This window comes from Chelonia mydas, chromosome 7 (assembly GCF_015237465.2).
Source record: "Chelonia mydas isolate rCheMyd1 chromosome 7, rCheMyd1.pri.v2, whole genome shotgun sequence".
Taxonomy (NCBI): domain Eukaryota; kingdom Metazoa; phylum Chordata; order Testudines; family Cheloniidae; genus Chelonia; species Chelonia mydas.
In genome coordinates this window covers 103,121,887-103,140,151 of record NC_057853.1, presented here as the reverse complement: position 1 = coordinate 103,140,151, position 18,265 = coordinate 103,121,887, and the positions used below count along the sequence as shown (strand labels likewise).

Here is an 18,265-nt window from a genome sequence, read left to right as displayed (position 1 = left end):
CACTGCTGGTGACTACATTCTATTTTTAGCATGCTAATACTAGTGCAATTATGTCTCCTCAAACTGGGAATCACACCTGCAGCTCCAAGTGTTGACATACCCTGTGTTTGAATAAGGTTATCTCATGTGAATAGATGTTGCAGGATCAGGCTTCTAATTGGAACCCATTCCTACAGTTGTTATGCATGTAGAACTCCCATTAAAGGCGATGGGTGTTTTGCCTGAGGGATCAGGTACAAAACTGGATAGCTGCCATCACGTTTTTGGTCCCTGAAGAGGCAGCACAGCTAAGGGAGAGTGATCCAGATTCTATTCTGGCTCATGTATCATCAACGAAATTAAACAAATTCAATTTGCAGAATGTTCATTACTAGTGGTGATGTATAATCCCAAAAGAACAGAGTTTGACTGTGACACCTACAATGGGTTAGTAAGATTAGCAGTTAGAAAAACTATCTGCTTCTATGTAAATTCAGTGGTAAGATAATAAGATGATAGGCATTATAAATAGATACTGAGCAAACTTGACAATGAAGTAGCAATTAAGACACAATAAGAGTAAGATCCTATAATGCCACTCCTACACAGTTACTTTTCAGAGTAGAACTGCACCATAAATTTGCCAATTGACCTGCCTCAATAATATACTAAGACATCAAATTCCATGGGCAATATTTTATGTTGCAAATGACTTTGAAGGACTTTGGATTGAGCCCATTGTTAAAGTTTCCTAGTTATTTATATGTAGCTTATAAGGAGAAGCTGGGTGATGGAGGGCAGTTAGGGAGGCAGTTTTTAGGGATTCTTATTTTTCTAGGTTAATTTCAGCTGGGAGATTCTTATAATATATTGTTCTGAGGCAATATACTTAGAATCCCTATACATTTTTTGACCATATGTTTTTTGTTTAAAACAATCTATGTGAATGTAGGAGAAAGGAAATAGAATCATGTACAGTTTCACAGTAAAACATTACATTGTATTACTCCACTTGGCAAGTTAAGTACAAGTGATTAATACAACTTGTACATAGAAGTTCAGTACCTTATTACCCTTTCTTGTATTGATATCTAAACAGCATTCCATAATATCAAATATCAATGTTCATGATACATTTGGTGGTCCCAATAGTAGGATCTGCATTAGTAAGTTAATGTAATAAAGATTTCTGAACATAGTAACCCCCTTTATTTTTGCAGACTCCCATTTGCTTTTTTTACCTAATCAGCACAAGGGAGCATAGTCAAGACCATAAATTCACATGAAAAATGGAAGATACTGGCTTACAATACTGAAACACCTTGCGGTATGCACTGTCTGACTTCTCATATTTTTGTGCAGTAGCATTTCTATTTTCTTTTCACATAAGAATGGATAATGGTGCAATTACAATTTGAAGCTGGACCCTTACTGACTTCTCTTCTAATAGTTCAGAGATATCACAACATTCTAGTAACCCTTCAGTTAGAGCTGAGAAGGCTCACTAAATAAGCCCCTATTTTGAAGCATTTACCACAGAACTTTCCTTTGGGTCTAAAATCGTCTAAGCTGCTCCCAAATGAAGTTTTTGGAAAGTTGAGGAGGGAAAAAATGGCAAAATTCCACTTGGGTACTGCATAGTTATCTGACCTTTCACTTCCTGTGATTGACTGTGTACTTCCCCAGTCCTTGTGTGGCTTAGTTGGCTTACTTTCCCATAACTGGTTTGGTTATTCTTGATCTTCCTATCACGTTTGCTTCCTGAAAACGGGTGATGGAGTTGCTCATTACAGTTGATAAGGGCCAGATCCTCAGCTGATGTAAATGCGTGTGGCTCCATTGACTTCACTTGGGCCCAATAAACATATATGGTACTGAAATGAAGAATTCTAAATACAGAGTTATGAAACCCCATATATAATGACTTTCCACACCAATTTTAAAAGCTTTGTAATTTTTTTTTAGGTCCAGTCACATCTCTTATCATCAGTATGGAATCATAGACTTTAAGGTCAGAAGGGACCATTATGATCGTCCACTCTGACTTCCTGCACAACGCAGGCCACAAAATCTCACCCACCTACTCCTGTAACAAACCCCTAAGCTATGTCTGAGCTATTGAAGTCCTCAAATCATGGTTTAAAGACTTCAACGTGCAGAGAATCCTCCAGCAAGTGACCCGTGCCCCACGCTGCAGAGGAAGGCGAAAAACCCCCAGGGCCTCTGGCAATCTGCCCTGGAGGAAAATTCCTTCCTGACCCCAAATATGGCGATCAGCTAAACCCTGAGCATGTGGGCAAGACTCACCAGCCAGACACCCAGGGAAGAATTCTCTGTAGTAACTCAGAACCCACCCCATCTAACATCTCATCACAGGCCATTGGGCATATTTACCGCTAATAGTCAAAGATCAATTAATTGCCAGAATTAGGCTATCCCATCATACCTTCCCCTCCACAAACTTATCAAGTTTAGTCTTGAAGCCAGACATGTCTTTTGCCCCCACTGCTGCCCTTGGAAGGCTGTTCCAGAACTTCACTCCTGGAAACAAAAGGATAGAATTTTTTATCCTTGTGTGCATTACTAGTTTATCATATACTCTAATGGCCTTTCTGTTGTAGCCTGGGCTTAAGGTCTACAGAGTGTAAAACTCATTAATTTTTTACTTAACTATGCCTTTTATCTTCCTAGCTTTTGCAAGCTGTTTGTTCCTTTTCAAGATTTTTTCATGAAAAAAGCAGACTTTTACCTCAAATTACATTCTAGCACAAACTATAGCAAATGAAGTAAAATTGTCAAAATTATCACAGTCAAAGGCAGAATCTCTCTACTGTACAGGTTTTAAAACATCTGTCTTTTCTTTAGACCTTTGGGTCCAATGATCCTAGTGCAGATTAATTGCTACAACTGGTCATCTTAGTTTTATAATTAGCAATCACTAAGGTTTTTTTCCCCCTCTTTTAAATATTTTCTGGAAAGCATTAAATTATTCTGAAAATGGAAACAGTAAAATATGCACACAGCTATTTGCATGTGCTGGCACTTTAAAACACCACCACAGGAATTTCTCACTATGTATTACAAGAACTGGTCTCTGTGCGGAAACCAGTGACTGTGAAGAACTCTAGTATTTATAACAGAGATGGAAAAGTTACTCATGGAGAGACTTCTCTTTTGAACAGAGTCAATCTGTATAACTAAAGAACACAAAACCAGCTCTATCAATCCATTTTTAACCTATTTTAAATTAAGAGGAGCTTGGGATGAAATACATGACCCACAGAGGAAAACAGCCAAATATATGACCCAGATAATAGTCCAGTAAAATGTGAGATTGGGTGTTTGCCCAAAGGCACGTCCTCAAAGACTTGCTTAGGGCTGGATCAAATATTATCTAACCTGATAGGGTTGCCAGGTGTCCGGTTTTTGACCAGAACACCTGGTTGAAAAAAGACCTGGGCAGTACTAACCGGGCTGTTAAAAGTCTCGTTGGTAGCACAGTGGGGCTGGCAGGCTCTCTGCCTGACTCCGTGCAGCTCCCAGGAAGCGGCTGGCATGTCCCTCAGGCTTGGGGGCAGCTATGGGGGCTCTGTGCGCTGCCCCTGCCCTGAGCGCCAGCTCCACAGCTCCCATTGGCTGGGAACTGTAGGAACAGCACCTGTGGGCCGTGGCAGCAAACAAAGCCCCCTGGCCACCCCTCTGCCTAGGAGCCAGAGGGACATGTTACCCCTTCCCAGAAGCTGCCTGAGGTAAGTGCCTCTCACACCCCTCACTCCCACCTGGAGACCACACACCCTCCTGCACCCCAAACCCATCACACCCAGCCCCACTCCAGATCCCACACCCCCCCAGCCAGAGTCCTCACCCCCTTCCGTACCCCAACCCGCTGCCCCAGCCCAGTGAAAATGAGCAAGTGTGAGAGGGTGGGGGAGAACGAGTGATGGAGGGAGGGGGATGGAGTGAGTGGGGTGGGGCAGGGCAAGGGTGTTCGGTTTTCTGCTATTAGAAAGTTGGCAACCCTAGGGGCATCTGTGTGAAAGAGAGAATAAAATAAAGCACAGAGGAGTGAAGTGCAGAGTGGATGGAGGAGATGAAGTGCAGAGAATGGAGGAAGCATATTAGCGGGAGAATATTGAGGGAAGAAAGGAGCTAACTGCTGCAGAGAACTTAATGGAGTGGTTCTAGGTTGCAGCACTCTGCAAAACTTCACCAAGATGCTCCTGAGATTATGGCATTTCTTGGGTCTAAGCAAAAGACAATACCACTCTTTATTCCAATTAGTAACCACCTTAAATCTTACTCCAGTATATGATTTATGCACTCAGAATTGTATCTTGTGACACAGCAAATGCTTTCTGCAGATTGCCAGGGAGATAAGGAACAAATGATGGTTGGGTAATAGGGCCATCCATCCATTACTGCTATTTATTCTTGTGATTAATTTGAGCAAGAGTATTGTCAGGCTAGTATTGTACAAGGATTTTAGCAATGTTAGGCCTCAAACTTCTGGATGCTTCAAGAAAACAAGCTTTGCAGAATGAAACTGAAACTTGTGGTCAGGATTTGCTGCAACCAGATAACACTTTGTGTTGACTCCTATGTACTTATCAAACCCACGTTAACCACATTTAAGACCCAATTGGCTACAGGAGATAAATAAGCCTAACTTATACGATTAACTGACAATTGGCTACAAGGAGATAAATATGCATCAATTATAAGATTAAGGCAACCACACTAACCACATTAACAATGTGGTCCACCCTGATTGGTTGATCTGTTTTAAAACATGGCTGACAGATCAGATAAAAAATATGAAGGCACAGAACTAGTGTGTGTGAGGTGGTATCGGAAAAACCTGACCCACAGCCCCTGAACCGAAGGGACGTGCACTTCTCGACTGTCTGTACCCGGCCAGTGCAGAAAAATGACCGACTGAAGGGTAACGTATTTTCGGCAAATGCAGGGTAAGATTATGGAGTAAAAAAGTCTGGTTGTTTGAGCTGATTTGATCTTAGTTGTATCGATACTGTAGTGCAAAACCAATGGTAAGTGACTGGTGTGTGATAGCTTTACATGTGCTTGTGCTTGTCCTAATTTGCCAGTGCGAGTGCATGTGAGGTTGTCGTTCATTAGCTCCTTGATGAATAGTAGCTTTGCATGTACTTGTGCTTGTCTTCAGTATAATTTGCCATTTATATTAATCCTTATTCAGTGCTGGTCTTTAATCTTTCTTTTCTTATTTTGTCTGTATTGCCTTTATAGCCGAAAATCAATAAAAACCTTTTTGTTGAGGAATAATTAGTAGTTTTAATTTCTCTTGTACGGGCACCACTCAACCTCATCACATCTGTGTTGGGTGGTGGGAAGTAGCGATCACCCAGGGCTTAATTAGGGCCCTGATGTGTGTCTCCTTCTTCCTTCATCTCCACAATTCTTTGCTGTACTACTTCCTTGTTTTTAATTATGCAAATGTTCCCAAATAGTATGAGAGATAATCCCTTGTCTAAATGAGTGTTTATGCATCCACTCTTTTATGACCACTCACCATCCTTCTGTAGGATGTTTGATAGCCTGAGACTTCAGTACTTGGACCCCTTGTTAGGTATGCAGAAGTTAATTAGGATTCCACATTAATGGAGAGACCTGGGATATCAGGGTATAAGGTGGACTCCAATTTGTAAATGGAATTTGCACATGTAACTCCAGCACAAATATTTTTAAACTTTTTAAAAATTCCACATTCAGTCTAAGCAACGCCATAAACTGATGTCATGCATTCCTTTTGGGTGAGTCAGAAGGAAAACTAATGTTACCTCAAAGGATTTTTGTGGCCCTTGTGGAATTATTTAAGCTAGATCAGGTTACTTCACTACAGAGTTCCAAATCATGATCTAGTCTATACACAGATATAATGCAAACTGCAAGTGGATTCCATTTCTGTCATGCACATATGCTCCCAAATAGCACACGCTGCCCCCACGCTCTTCCTATTTGTACAGCATACAGCGTGTCTTCTTAAAATAATATTTTTCACCTTGGACCCCTGTCAAGACTATATATATATCTATTGTACATGCTTCTCCAACTAAGAGTAACTGTCTGGAAACAAATGCCTGGAAAGCTGACCACAAAATGAGTTGAGATTCCTCTGGAACAGAAGACCTCAGACTGCATGTGGCTTGATGTTGCCATATTCTGTTTTTTCTCTTTACTTTGTTGTGTGACTACAGCAGGCCCTGTGGTACTTCCTGCAGGCTTGGGATTTTTCTGCCAAACAAGTGTTTTTGGACTAATCTGTGAAGAAAAAACATGAAAAGTTTGTTACCTTTTTAAATCAGTTCCAAAGCACAAAATACAATGTATTAGCACTTTGCTATGTGACAACACACTGTAGGTGAAAATATTCTTTCAGTTATAGTACACCTTGGAACTATTATAAATGGGCCCATTCCCACTTCCAATTATATTGGTAAGACTGATTTCAACCCCGCCTCCACCACTCCAATCAGGTTGCAGAGATGTAACTGAGAAGAACTTAGCTCCCTGTCCTTGATTCTGGTTTTCTCATGTTCAAGAATGGAATTAATTCTGTGTACTGTCACATAGTAACTGGGCAACTTTCATCACAATAAGTGTGTGCAATTATCTTCCAAAGGGACTGCAGGTTCCTACCTGTGGCTAGAAACATTGGGAAATTTATCAAACAAACCAAAAGTCACTGTGCTATAATGAGCTTCTGTGAGAAGGTCAGTCCCATTAAACTAGTTCACAGAAGATTCCTGGATGGTAAAACTGTACATAGGTGGGAGGCAAATAGAAGATAAGGGCAGCTATCATGCTGACCCTCAAAAAAACCCAAAAACCTATTACAACTTTGAGCACCCTTCTCCACTACAGGGAATAATGAATTAGACCATCTTTGTAGAAATGGAACAGTAAGTTTCCGTAATTATAAATTCATCAATTAATCTCCTATTTAAAAAATTGAGTTGTAGAGTGGTGGTGGTAGTGTGGTGCTGCATATTAACAGGACGAGAATGGTATGTACCAAATAGACAGAATTGCAAATTTTAGTTGCTTGTGGGGTACATGAACGCTTACATGCCAGATCTGCCAATGGCCCATTCCTTGGCCAGTGCTGTTTGTTTATATAAGGCAGGGTGAATGGTACTATTTTCAGATCACTGTTCAGTGTAAACTTAGACTTTTGCAGAGGACCCTCTTTTCACAATATTATCACTTTTTTCATCCTGCAACGATTAAATCAGTTGCATTGTTATGGATCAAACACCTTAAAAATTGTGCTCTATCAGTCTCCGGCCTGACCTGGCTCCGTATAGGCACATGTCCCCAGGCTACACAGGTTAAATAAACAGAGTGACAGGATAAGCAAAGTACATTTGTAGAGGAGTTGCTCTGCCACTGCTCCTCCAGTTTCAGGGCTGCAATGGCCCGTGAACACACAAACTGAGGTAGAAATACCAGAGGATCTGCATAGTGACAGATCTCTCAGCCATGCCCCATGTACTCCCCAGAGCTGCTGTGCACAGTCAGGTTGGAAGCTCTGATTCTTAATGCACAGGGAGGGAGCCCTGTGGGGGCTCATGGCATCATACTTTACCTCTATGAAGGGCCCTTTCACATCCCAAGTCCTGTGGCCCTTGGCCCTACACTATGAGCCTGTTTGTGCAGTCCTATCTAGAACAGGGTTGCCAATTTTCTAATCAGACAAAACAAAGCACCCTAGCGCTGCTCCTTCCCTGAGACCACACCCCCTGCTCCACCCCTTCCCTGAGGCCCTGCCCCCCCACTACATTCCCCCTCCCTCAGTGGCTCACTCTCCCCCACCCTCACTCACTTTCACTGGGCTGGGGCAAGGGGTTGGGGTGAGGGAGCAGATGAGGGCTCTAACTGGGGGTGCAGGCTCCAGGGTGGGGGCCAAGGATGAGGGGTTTGGTGTGCAAGAGGGGGCTCCAGGCTAGGGGATGGGGCAGAGGGGTTCAGTGTGTGGGAGGGGGCTCTGGGCTGGGGAAGGGGGTTGTGGTGCAGTGGGGGGTGAGGGTTCCATCTGGGGGTGCAGGATCTGGGGTGGAGCTAGGGATGAGGGGTTTGGTGTGCAGGAGGGGGCTCTGGTCTTGGGGGAAGCACAGGGCTGGGGCTGGGGAAGAGGTTGGGGCTTGGGGTTGGGGCGCAGGCTTACCTCAGGCAGCTCCCAGTCAGCAGCACAGCTCCCCCACAGGCACCGCCCCCACAGCTCCCATTGGCCATGGTTCATGGCCAATGGGAGTGCGGAGCCAGTGCTCGGGGTGGAGGCAGTGCACGGAGCCACATGACACCCCTCCTCCACCTCCCCACCTAAGAGCCGGACCTGCTGGCTGCTTCCGGGGCACAGTGCAGAGCCAGGACAGGTAGGGACTATCCTACCTTAGCTCCGCAGCACTGCTGACCAGACTTTTAATGGCCTGGTTGGTGGTGCTGACCAGATCAGCCAGGGTCACTTTTCAACCAGGTGTTCCGGTCGAAAACCAGACACCTGGTCACCCTAATAGGTTTAATAATTGGGACAGGAGACAGTTTAGTGTCAGTACCACAACTTGGAGTATTCCTTTTTAATGTAACTCACTCTGGAATAATATCCAAGTCCATCTCTTAAACTATTTGGGGGAAGGAGACATTTCAATAGTCTTATAAAAATACTAATATAGCCTTAGTGACCAATCTGTGTAAATATCCCATGTGCATTAGTTAGGCCACTGGTCTTATTTTAATCTGCTCCTTTCACTAGCTCTTCATCTTGCATGTTTTGTTTTGCTAATGCCAATGACTATAGTAATAACAAAAGTTTTAGGGAACCGTTCTGATGTTGTACATTTAATACATGTAACCTGTCAGTGACAGCTCCTAGAGCTCTGATTCTGCCCTAATTATTAGGTATGATGTTCCTAAAAGCTCATGCTTCAGGGTTTCAGCTACCCATCTGTGGAGCCCAGGAAGAGGTCCTCCCCCGGTATTCTGGGAGGAATTAGTGTGGCTTCATCTCCTTCTGAAGCATCAGGGGTGGCCAAGGCTGGAGAAAGGACATTGGACTGGGAGGGCCAGTGCTCTAAGGTAGCACTGAGCATTCTCTCTCTCTGTCTCTGGTGCTTGGCTAGCTGGTTCTTGCTCACATGCTTGGGATCTAACCAAGTGCCATCAGATGGGCAATGACCTTGGGGTTGTTTTTTCTTCCTCTGCAGTGTGTGGGTGCTGGTCTCTTACCAGGATTATCTGGGTGTATCTCACTTAACTATTTCTCTTCCATTACAGAGGGAGGGTGTTGGACACTCGTGCACCTCAGTCCCTCTTATTCTCTACTGTGGCACATACGTCTCCTGTGGGCTGTAATACTTTGGTCTAATTTGGTTGCTGGGTTTAGTGTGCAGGTGTTGGGTGGTAGTTTTGGCCTGTGACATACAGGAGGTCAGACTAGATAATCTGGTGGTCCTTTCTGTCTCTAAACTCTGTCTGACTCTGAGAAGTAGTAACAGCTGCAACTTCCAACTCTCATAATGGTTTAGGTGAAATGCTTTCAGTCAGCTGTAGTGCAATCTGGAAGTACCCATGACAGGTTTTAAAAGATGAGTCTACTTGCAGTAGAACAGCAATAGGAAGACAAATATTTTAATAAGATCAATACTATGATGACACTAAACTTAAGAGCTTCTCATCTCATTTCAGGTAATCTTGCTGTGATGTTGATCTCTCAAGACTAATTGTGATTGCAGTACTCAAAGTTTTGGGTTGCATAATTACCTAATGTTCTTTAGTCAAGAGTGTCCTAGCACAGAAGTACTTGGAGAGAAGGAGAGTGGGTGTGGGTGGGAGCGGGAGGGGGAGGGGAAAAGGGAAAGACAAGAGGGGAAAAAAGAGAAAAGTGGGGTTATGTTGTTTTTGATAATGTTGTTCTATGGATAGTTTGTCCTGCTATAATCAGAAATAATGTTTCCTTGGAGCCTGTTAATTGCAGATCCATACGATAATGTCAGTGTGGTTCTTTAAGACTGGGTTTAGTGACTCTGAAATGTAGCCCATGCATCAAAGGATGAAAGGGATAGCAATAGTGTTTGCTTAGGGAAAAAAAGCTTTTAAAAACTTCTTACAAAAAATTGCTTTTAAGAAAAGCCACAGAAGCCAGTCCCGCCCTCAGTGAGGTTAAACCACACCCTTGTTGCAGAGCTGGCTGAGAAGTTTGTACATGTTGCTGGAAGATCATTGCAGGGAATGTTTTCCCCGACTAGTCCTTTTTTAGCTTGCAAACCTCTCATAAACAGGATGTAAACCACCAGAAAACCATGAGCTTCTGCTTCTTTCTCTTAGTTGCATGGAGGCAAATGCTGCTTAAATGAAGAACTTCGGACACACACATGTATGGGCTTTTTGGTTCAGTTAGATTAAACAGATATTTTCAAAACATCTCCTTTTCATAAGACGTAATGTAATTAGGAACATTTTGATTACACACTAGACTATTAAATTGTCCTGCAGCTATTTTAATATAGAACCTAATTAAATCTATTTCTCCTGGCTATGAGCCAAAAAGAAATTTTAAAACAGTATATGGATTTTAATACATGATGCAGAAGAGGCCAGAGTTAGAAGGTCAACCTTAGAGAGTGGAAGTTTAGTATTAGTTATTCTGAGAGAATCTTGAAAGCCTTTTTCAAAACCTCAGTATGGAAAGAGTTGACCTTGAGGTACGCTAAGGAATAAGGGAGATAGACAAAGCTTTGCTAGTTTTCAAATCCTTTTAAATACATGCTTATAATTGATAACACTGGATTCTCCTGCTCATATATATCCATAGATCCATTTATATTCAAAGGCTTCTTACTTTCACAATCTATTGCAATCTGTTTTTACAATTCATACTATATCATTGCTTTTTCTGGGCCGTATAAAGGCCATCAATTTGAATCCTAGGGATTTTCCATGTCTTCCCAAAAGGCTACAGAAATGTGCATTGCTTGATGAAAGTTGGCTTAGCTGACATTTTTCCATCTAATAAGATGATTTGTGTCTTCACAATACATATTCACTTTCACAACATAGGCTCACTTGAGCTCTTGAGGATTGACTGCAACATGCCAGAAACTGTTTTCATAATACCAGTTTTTTTTAAAAAAAAAAAAGCTTACATTTTAAAGATCTTTCAGCAACCAAGTGTGAAAAATTGAAGGACTCTGTTAACATATTGATTGCTTTGAGCACTATTTTAAATTAGCTTTCTATTCCCCTCCATATGGTTTTCCATTAAATTTAAATACATTAAAGTTCAATTATCTGGAAGAGCTGTGCTGAGTCCTTCTCAAGACGCAGGATGAATTTATCATCCAAATCTTCCCTGTCACAAATTCATCAGACTATCTGCTTTTGGATATTGTGAATGCCACTATACCCTACAACTTTCTCTTTCAGGCAAGATTGCAGCACAGGTGCCAAGCATGCTTTCAGAAATAGCCTCCTGATTGAGAAAGACTATCCTTCTGCACTACCTCGTGAGTCATGTTTTCAAAAGAATGTTCAGTTGGAGAAGCACCATGTTGATACAACAGTTTTCACTCTGCAAAGATGTAGCAGACATAAACAGGTGGGTGTGCCTCCAGATGGCTACTTTGATTCTGACAAATGCAACTTGTTTCTGCTCCTTGGCTGCTCATTACTCTGGGGAAAATAAGATTTTCCTTCTCATTAACTGAACTAGGTATAAAAAAACTTCTCTCCCCCCACCAATATTGAACTTTTTGCTTTGGTATATATTCCAGTGACCTATAACTGGTTTCCTCTGTCTGCCTCTCTCTGTGTCTAATTAATAGAGCTTTACAAGGAAAATGGCCCCAAGCATGACAATGACAATATTGCCTTTTTAATTCGAGTTTGTGCAAAAACAATTTTGTTCCCGCACATTCATTTTGGAACAGTTTGAAGTTCTCTGGTAAAGCTAGTTTGCTATAACAAGGAGAAGGCTGGTATGGGAGCTAGGGTGTGAGCATGGGAGACCTGGGTTCAATTCCCTGCTGTGCCACGCACTTCCTCTGTGACCATGTGCAAGTCACTTAGGCATGGATTTATAATGGAAGTTAGGAGATGGTGGGACTGCTGCTCACCTTCTGACTTTTAACCCAGTGGTTAGAACACTCACCTGGGATGTGGAAGACCCAAGTTCAACTACCCTCTCTGCCTGAGGGATGGGGGGAGAGAGGGCGTGAAGCGGGGATGCCCTGCCTTTCAGGAGAGTGCTCCAGCCATTCAATTATGGGGTATTCTGGTGAATAACCTGTTGAAGCTGTTCCACTGTGTTTCAGTGGTAATTGGGTCTCAGAGAGACAGGGAGACTGACTGTTGTTAAGGCACCCATGTGGAAGACCCAGAATCCAGCCCCCTGTTCCAATGACTCATTCCAATTTGGATAAATAATGAGATTCCCCTCAGTCTCACCAGCTGGTGTTTTTCAAGTAGGAGTAGAGAGATTATTTTACCTCTCTATTTGGCACTGGTCTGACGGCTGCTGGAATAATGTGTCCAGTTCTGGTGCTCCCAATTCAAGAAGGTGGTTGATGAATTAGAGAGGATTCAGAGAAGAGCCAAAAGAATGATCGAAGAATTAGAAAACATGCCGTATAGTAATAGATTCAAGGAGTTCATCTATTTAGCTTAACAAAGAGAAGGTTAAGGGGATGACTTGATTACAGTCTGTAAGTACCAACAGGGTGAGCAAATATTTAATAATGGATGCCACGCTGTCTGGAGTGGCTCACGAGCAAGAATACCCACCTTAGGGCAGACTGTTCAGAAGCAGGGCACAAACCCCAAACTGGCTGTGAGTTCTATAATTAGATTTCACTAACCAAGTGAAAAAACATAATCTCCTCAGGTCCTATAATGCCTTAACATGGAGTCCCAGACAATCCCCTTGGGCATTCCTATCCACCCAGGCAAGCTTGACGCTGTGATAGATGGTTACTTTACAACAAAGATCACAAAATATTCACATTATGCCCAGTCCCAAAGGACCAGTCACTTACCTCCAGGTCAATTTGCACCTTAGATCTCACACCAAAGACAACACTTATAACCATAACTCTTTAACTAAAGTTTAAACTAAAGTTAACTAAAGGTTTACTAAATCTGAAAATCTCAGCCATACAGCGTAGTATGTTAAGCAAACCAGCCATTAAAATACTGAGAAATTCAATTTACCAACTCCTAAGTTTTTTTTATAAAAGTGAAAAGGAAAGGAATGGTTTTGACTGTTTTGCATTTCTATTAGTGAAAGTGTTCTCTGTTCCCTCCTCATATCTAGGAAGTCTTCCATATTGATCAGAAACCTGCCCACTTCCCTCCACACACACACGTCCCACCCCCAGTTCCTGGAAAAGCAGAAAGTGGTACCCCTTTACTACGAATTATGCCCACTGCCTCCAAAATTGTCATACTGAAGAAGTTATTTATCCATAATGTGGACTAAACAGTTTTACTATGTGAAAATACATAACATGATGTATTTATTTGTTTTAAAGCCACTCACTGTGCAATCACACACTTGACAAGAATTTGGTGCCTTACAATTTACTCTGCATATGTGGCAGCTCAGAAGGAGCCGTTAGTAGACTAGTGGGTCAATGAACAAAATATCCTTTTAATAAGTACTGGCATATTCATCCGCAGAAGAACCAGTGTCTATTGTGTCAGGAATCAGTGTTTTTGAAAGTGTGAAATTCTGCACTCTAATTGCTGTATCCAGCTGATTTGTCTACATTTTAACAAATCCCAGAGTATGCATTTACTAAGCAGTTACTACAATTAGAGTTTTTAAACTGGCTTTTATAGGTATTTTAAAATTTCCCAAATGCACTGGGAAATTTTAAAATACCTATAAAAAATTAATGAAGAAAATGCAGCTACTCTATTAACAATAAGCATAACTAGCATCAAGGGCTAACTTTTTTCTAAGGCTTTTTGTTTCTAAAGTAGGTATCTGTGCCTGCAACAAGTGCCATTTGTTTCCACTCAGCATTTTCAAAGGAAGAAGCAACCGGGGTTCAGGTAAGTTGTGCTTCCCACAGAAGTGCACTAGCCAGGATGCGCATGTTGGAGCTATAGCCTGCAAAATGGGCATATTATATTCAAAAGGACACGGTGTCCACAGAGTGGTTGAACTGGAGGCTCTAAGGGATACATACAGGAGACTTTGAAGGACACAGAGTGGTCCCATCCCCAGTCTGACAGCCTCTGTGCTGTTGAGGAGGATAAAAATCTTGGAAATAGAACATGAAGCTAGAGTGGAGGGAAATGGTCCCATAGTTGGGACCCTCCTTCCAGATGATGTCATGTTATCTTTTCACACTGGGGATACCCCTACAGGGGAGGGGTCCCCAGTTATTAGGAAGAGACAGGTAATAGTAATGGGGAATTTGATCATTAGAAATATAGATAGTTGGGTTTGTGATGACTGGGAGAACATTGTGATGAATTGCCTGCTGGGTGCAAAGATTGCAGACCTCTTGAGACATCTGAACAGATATATGTGAAGTGCTGGGGAGGAGCAAGTGTTTGTGGTATGTGTAGGTACCAGTGAGATAGGGAAAGGTAGGAGAGAGGTCCTGGAGGCCAAATTGGGTGGTAGGTAAGGGATTAAAGTCCAGGACATCCATGGTAGCATTCTCTGAAATGCTTCCAGTTCCACATAAAGGGCTAGTTAGACAGGCAGAAATGCAGGCTGTCAATGAGTGGATGAGACTATTATTAGGAGCCAGGGAACTTTTGGGGAAAGGACGAGCCTATACAGAAAGGAAGGACCTAAACCAGATTGTTGGCAGGTAAAATTAAAAAGGTCATAAGAATGGCCATATTGGGTCATACCAATGGTCTATCTAGCCTAGTATTCTCTCTTCTTACAGTGGCTAGTGCCAGACCCTTCAGAAGCAATGAACAGAACAGGATAATATCAAATGATCCATCCCCTATCATCTAGTCCCAGCTTCTGGCAATCAGCTTTAGGGACTCCCAGCCCATGGGGTTGTGTCCCTGACCATCTCCATTTTAACCTTCCCCTAAATGGCCTGGAAATAATAGATTGCTGGAATTACATTAATAGAGGGGAAATTTAAACCTCTTAGAGATAAGCACCAAGCCAGTATTACAATTCAATGATAAGACACATTTTAAAAGTTACCGAAATTCCAAATTCATATGTTTGAAGGCTGCTGCAACATTGGGTGATATTACAGCTCTACAATTATATTTAAATAATGTTAGGGTTCCAGGTATTATACACAGTTTTGCCTGTACTAAATTGCCCTGTTCTAATAGTAGTTGACAGTTTGCTCTAGGGTGTATAAATTACTAATAGAGGAAAACAAATACTTTCAGTAAGTCTGAGCAGCAGCCATTAGCCCTTTCAGATATTCCGTGGAAGTGATTAATGCTTAAAACATTTTGATTCTTCACTGGTCACCTTCTGGGCATTTGAGGCACCCTTCAGGCCAGTTGTCTCTTTTTGACATTTGGGGTCCGAACAGTTGCAGCCTGATAAGAAGTTCTTGTAACTCTATGAACAGCCAAGAAATAGCAGGGAAGCACCAGAAGTTATGTTTTTATTTAAATGTGTAGAAGGTGAACGATTGATCGGATTAATTTTTTAACAAATCATGTGATTAGGTTTCGGTCACTTCCTTTGAGAATAATTCTGCAAGCTAACAAATTTCAGCATTCAGGATCTCCTCAGATTCAGCGGAGATTTTTTTTTTCTTAATTTCAACCCATGACTCCTCCTCTATGTTTTGTGTTCTGAAATAGCTTAATTCATTTTTCTACATAAACTATTTCCCTTTAAGGGACCAGCAAGACTGTGGGAGCCTGGGGAAGTGAGTGTACTAATCTTTGCAGACAGAAAAGTGGCTGGACCCTGAAAAAGCACATCCAAGTTGCTTACTGTTGTTAGAATTGGCCCATTTTACAGTTTATTGATTTTGTATGAATTTAGCTAGGGTTTATCCACTTACTGTTCACAAATGTCCTAGCAACTGCATAAGAAAATATAATCACTTGCAATTCTAAATCACTGAAACAGTTTTCTTTGAAGTGAGAAATCAGTATGAGCCCAATCTAACGCCTATTGCCATCAGTGGAAAACTCCCATTGACTTCAGTGGGCTTTGAATTAGACTGATTAGTGCTCTGAACAACACACAACACTGATTCTAATCTCACTTACACAGGTTTTACACAAGTCTAATCTGCTCTTACATAGTGCAGTTATCAGTGATTTTGCACGGATGTGAGAGCAAAATAATGTCCATTGTGTTTTAGGCTCGTCTGAACGACTCAGTGAAGGAATCTGAATGACGAATTCATGAATTTCACTCATTACCAGTGGATCTCACAATCCCTGAAGCATTTTTATCATCCACAGAAGTTTTTGTGCAAGAAGACTGGGCACTCTGAAAGTGCAGCTCCACATGAGCAGGAATGCCTATCCAAAATGGCTTGTGGTATAGACATACAAAACTTTACTTCAACCTCTGGGGATTTCATGGCTTCTCTATCAGTGAAGGACAATAATTGGCAAAGGGGGAGTAATTATTCCTAAATCATCTTGAATTAAAAAAAAATAGGTCAAGAAGGGCACTGTCAAGGGAAACTTAAAACAGAAGTAGGTTTGACACAGAGATTTATATACATACACCATAAATGTGGAGGTAGGTTTCGAGATAAGTTGCCTTTGACCCCATCCCCTGTCCACTTCTTCAGTACACCAGCACCTTTTTCTAACATTACAAATTCCTACAGAGCTTCAAGCAGCTGCCTTTATTCAAATAAATAAATAAATTCAACTTCTCATGGCAATGTTTCCTCCTCCTTTTACTCCTCAGAATGTGAAACTCACAGTAGAATTGTCAAATATGGAAGGTCCAAGATAGACCAGATTTAGAGGGGGGACACTGTCAGCTTTCTATAACTACAGATGCCACAGCTTTAAAGACCTTAATCTTGTGGGCTTGCAACAGGCGCTGTAGCCCATTAGGAAGGGGGAATTTCAGCTTCCCAGTAGAACCCAACACAATGTTCACTCCTAACTCCAGCTAGCCCCAAGATTTTTTTTATTATTATTATTTTTTGTATATCAAAAAGCTAGCTAGGTCATGTTTATAGAATTTATGGTTCCTTCTATACAGGAAGACTCATGCTAGCTAAGGCCACTGGCTGTACTGGAAAGGGTAGCAAGAAATAATAGACCACAAACTCTAAACGATTCTCACAAAAACAGTTTTGCATAACATATTGGCATGTGCAGAATGCATGCAGTTGTGACACGGTCTAAAGTTTAGACCTACTTTAAGCCACTCGTGGCTTTGTTGCTCATTAATACAGCCATCCCTTGTGCACCCAAATTTTAGCCACAATATTTGTGCTCACATTTTGCACAATTCATTTTCAGGTGCAATCAAGAGTGCAGTTCAATCTCAGGTGCAAATTTGACTACTTGGACCTCTGATTATAGGTTCAATTGTCTCCCTTTAACTGGCATTCCCTGAACAGTTTCTTTGCTAACTTACTTCACATGTAGTCCTATCACAGTCAGGAAGATACGAGTGTGGTCAGGTATCTTCACCATCTGGGGTTAGGCAACACTATGAAGAAAACACCTGGCACCGTCTACGCTATGGCTTTCACCGTTGAAGCCATCAGCTACCAACACCCAGGGAGGAACATCTTCTGTACCTGGTATTACTGTGTTTATCTGTGAACCATTTATTTTTATTCTGCTTTTGTCAGCTGCAGACTTGCATGTTTTGTTGTGTTGAATTGTGTTTTTACCTATTTATCAGCCTTAGAATCCTGGAATACATCAACATTTAATTTAGTCCGCGTGCTTTGCCCGTGAAACTATTTTGATGTAGATAGCATGGACTGCTCTCAAGATCTGTATTAAATTTGACAAATTATTTCCAGGGGATCCCATTTAGGTCCATTTACAAACAGTCTTGCAAAATGTGATTACAATATTCTATTTCCCTGTCATGCTGAGGATAACAAATGGAAAATTGTCTGTTTTATTTACATAAGTCTTCAAGAACTCTGGAAATTCCATGGATATGAACTTATGTCCATTGTATCATTAGAGCCTAATTCCTCCAGCATCCCTTCATAACAGAAGATTTATAAAAAATGTTGTTTACCACTGTAGCAATTACCTGAAGCATTAAGGTTACTTCTGGCCACTTGCTGAAGTAATCAATTACAGC

The 18,265-nt window shown here is 41.7% G+C and overlaps 1 long non-coding RNA gene across 1 annotated transcript; it reads left to right on the top strand.

Annotated features, from left to right (window-relative positions):
- The first annotated feature begins 4,718 nt into the window (after positions 1-4,718).
- On the top strand, positions 4,719-17,714 carry LOC122466551. The gene is made up of 4 exons (XR_006292165.1): positions 4,719-4,946; positions 11,437-11,608; positions 13,993-14,064; positions 16,329-17,714. It is a non-coding gene; the product is annotated as an uncharacterized LOC122466551 (long non-coding RNA).
- Positions 17,715-18,265: the final 551 nt, after the last annotated feature.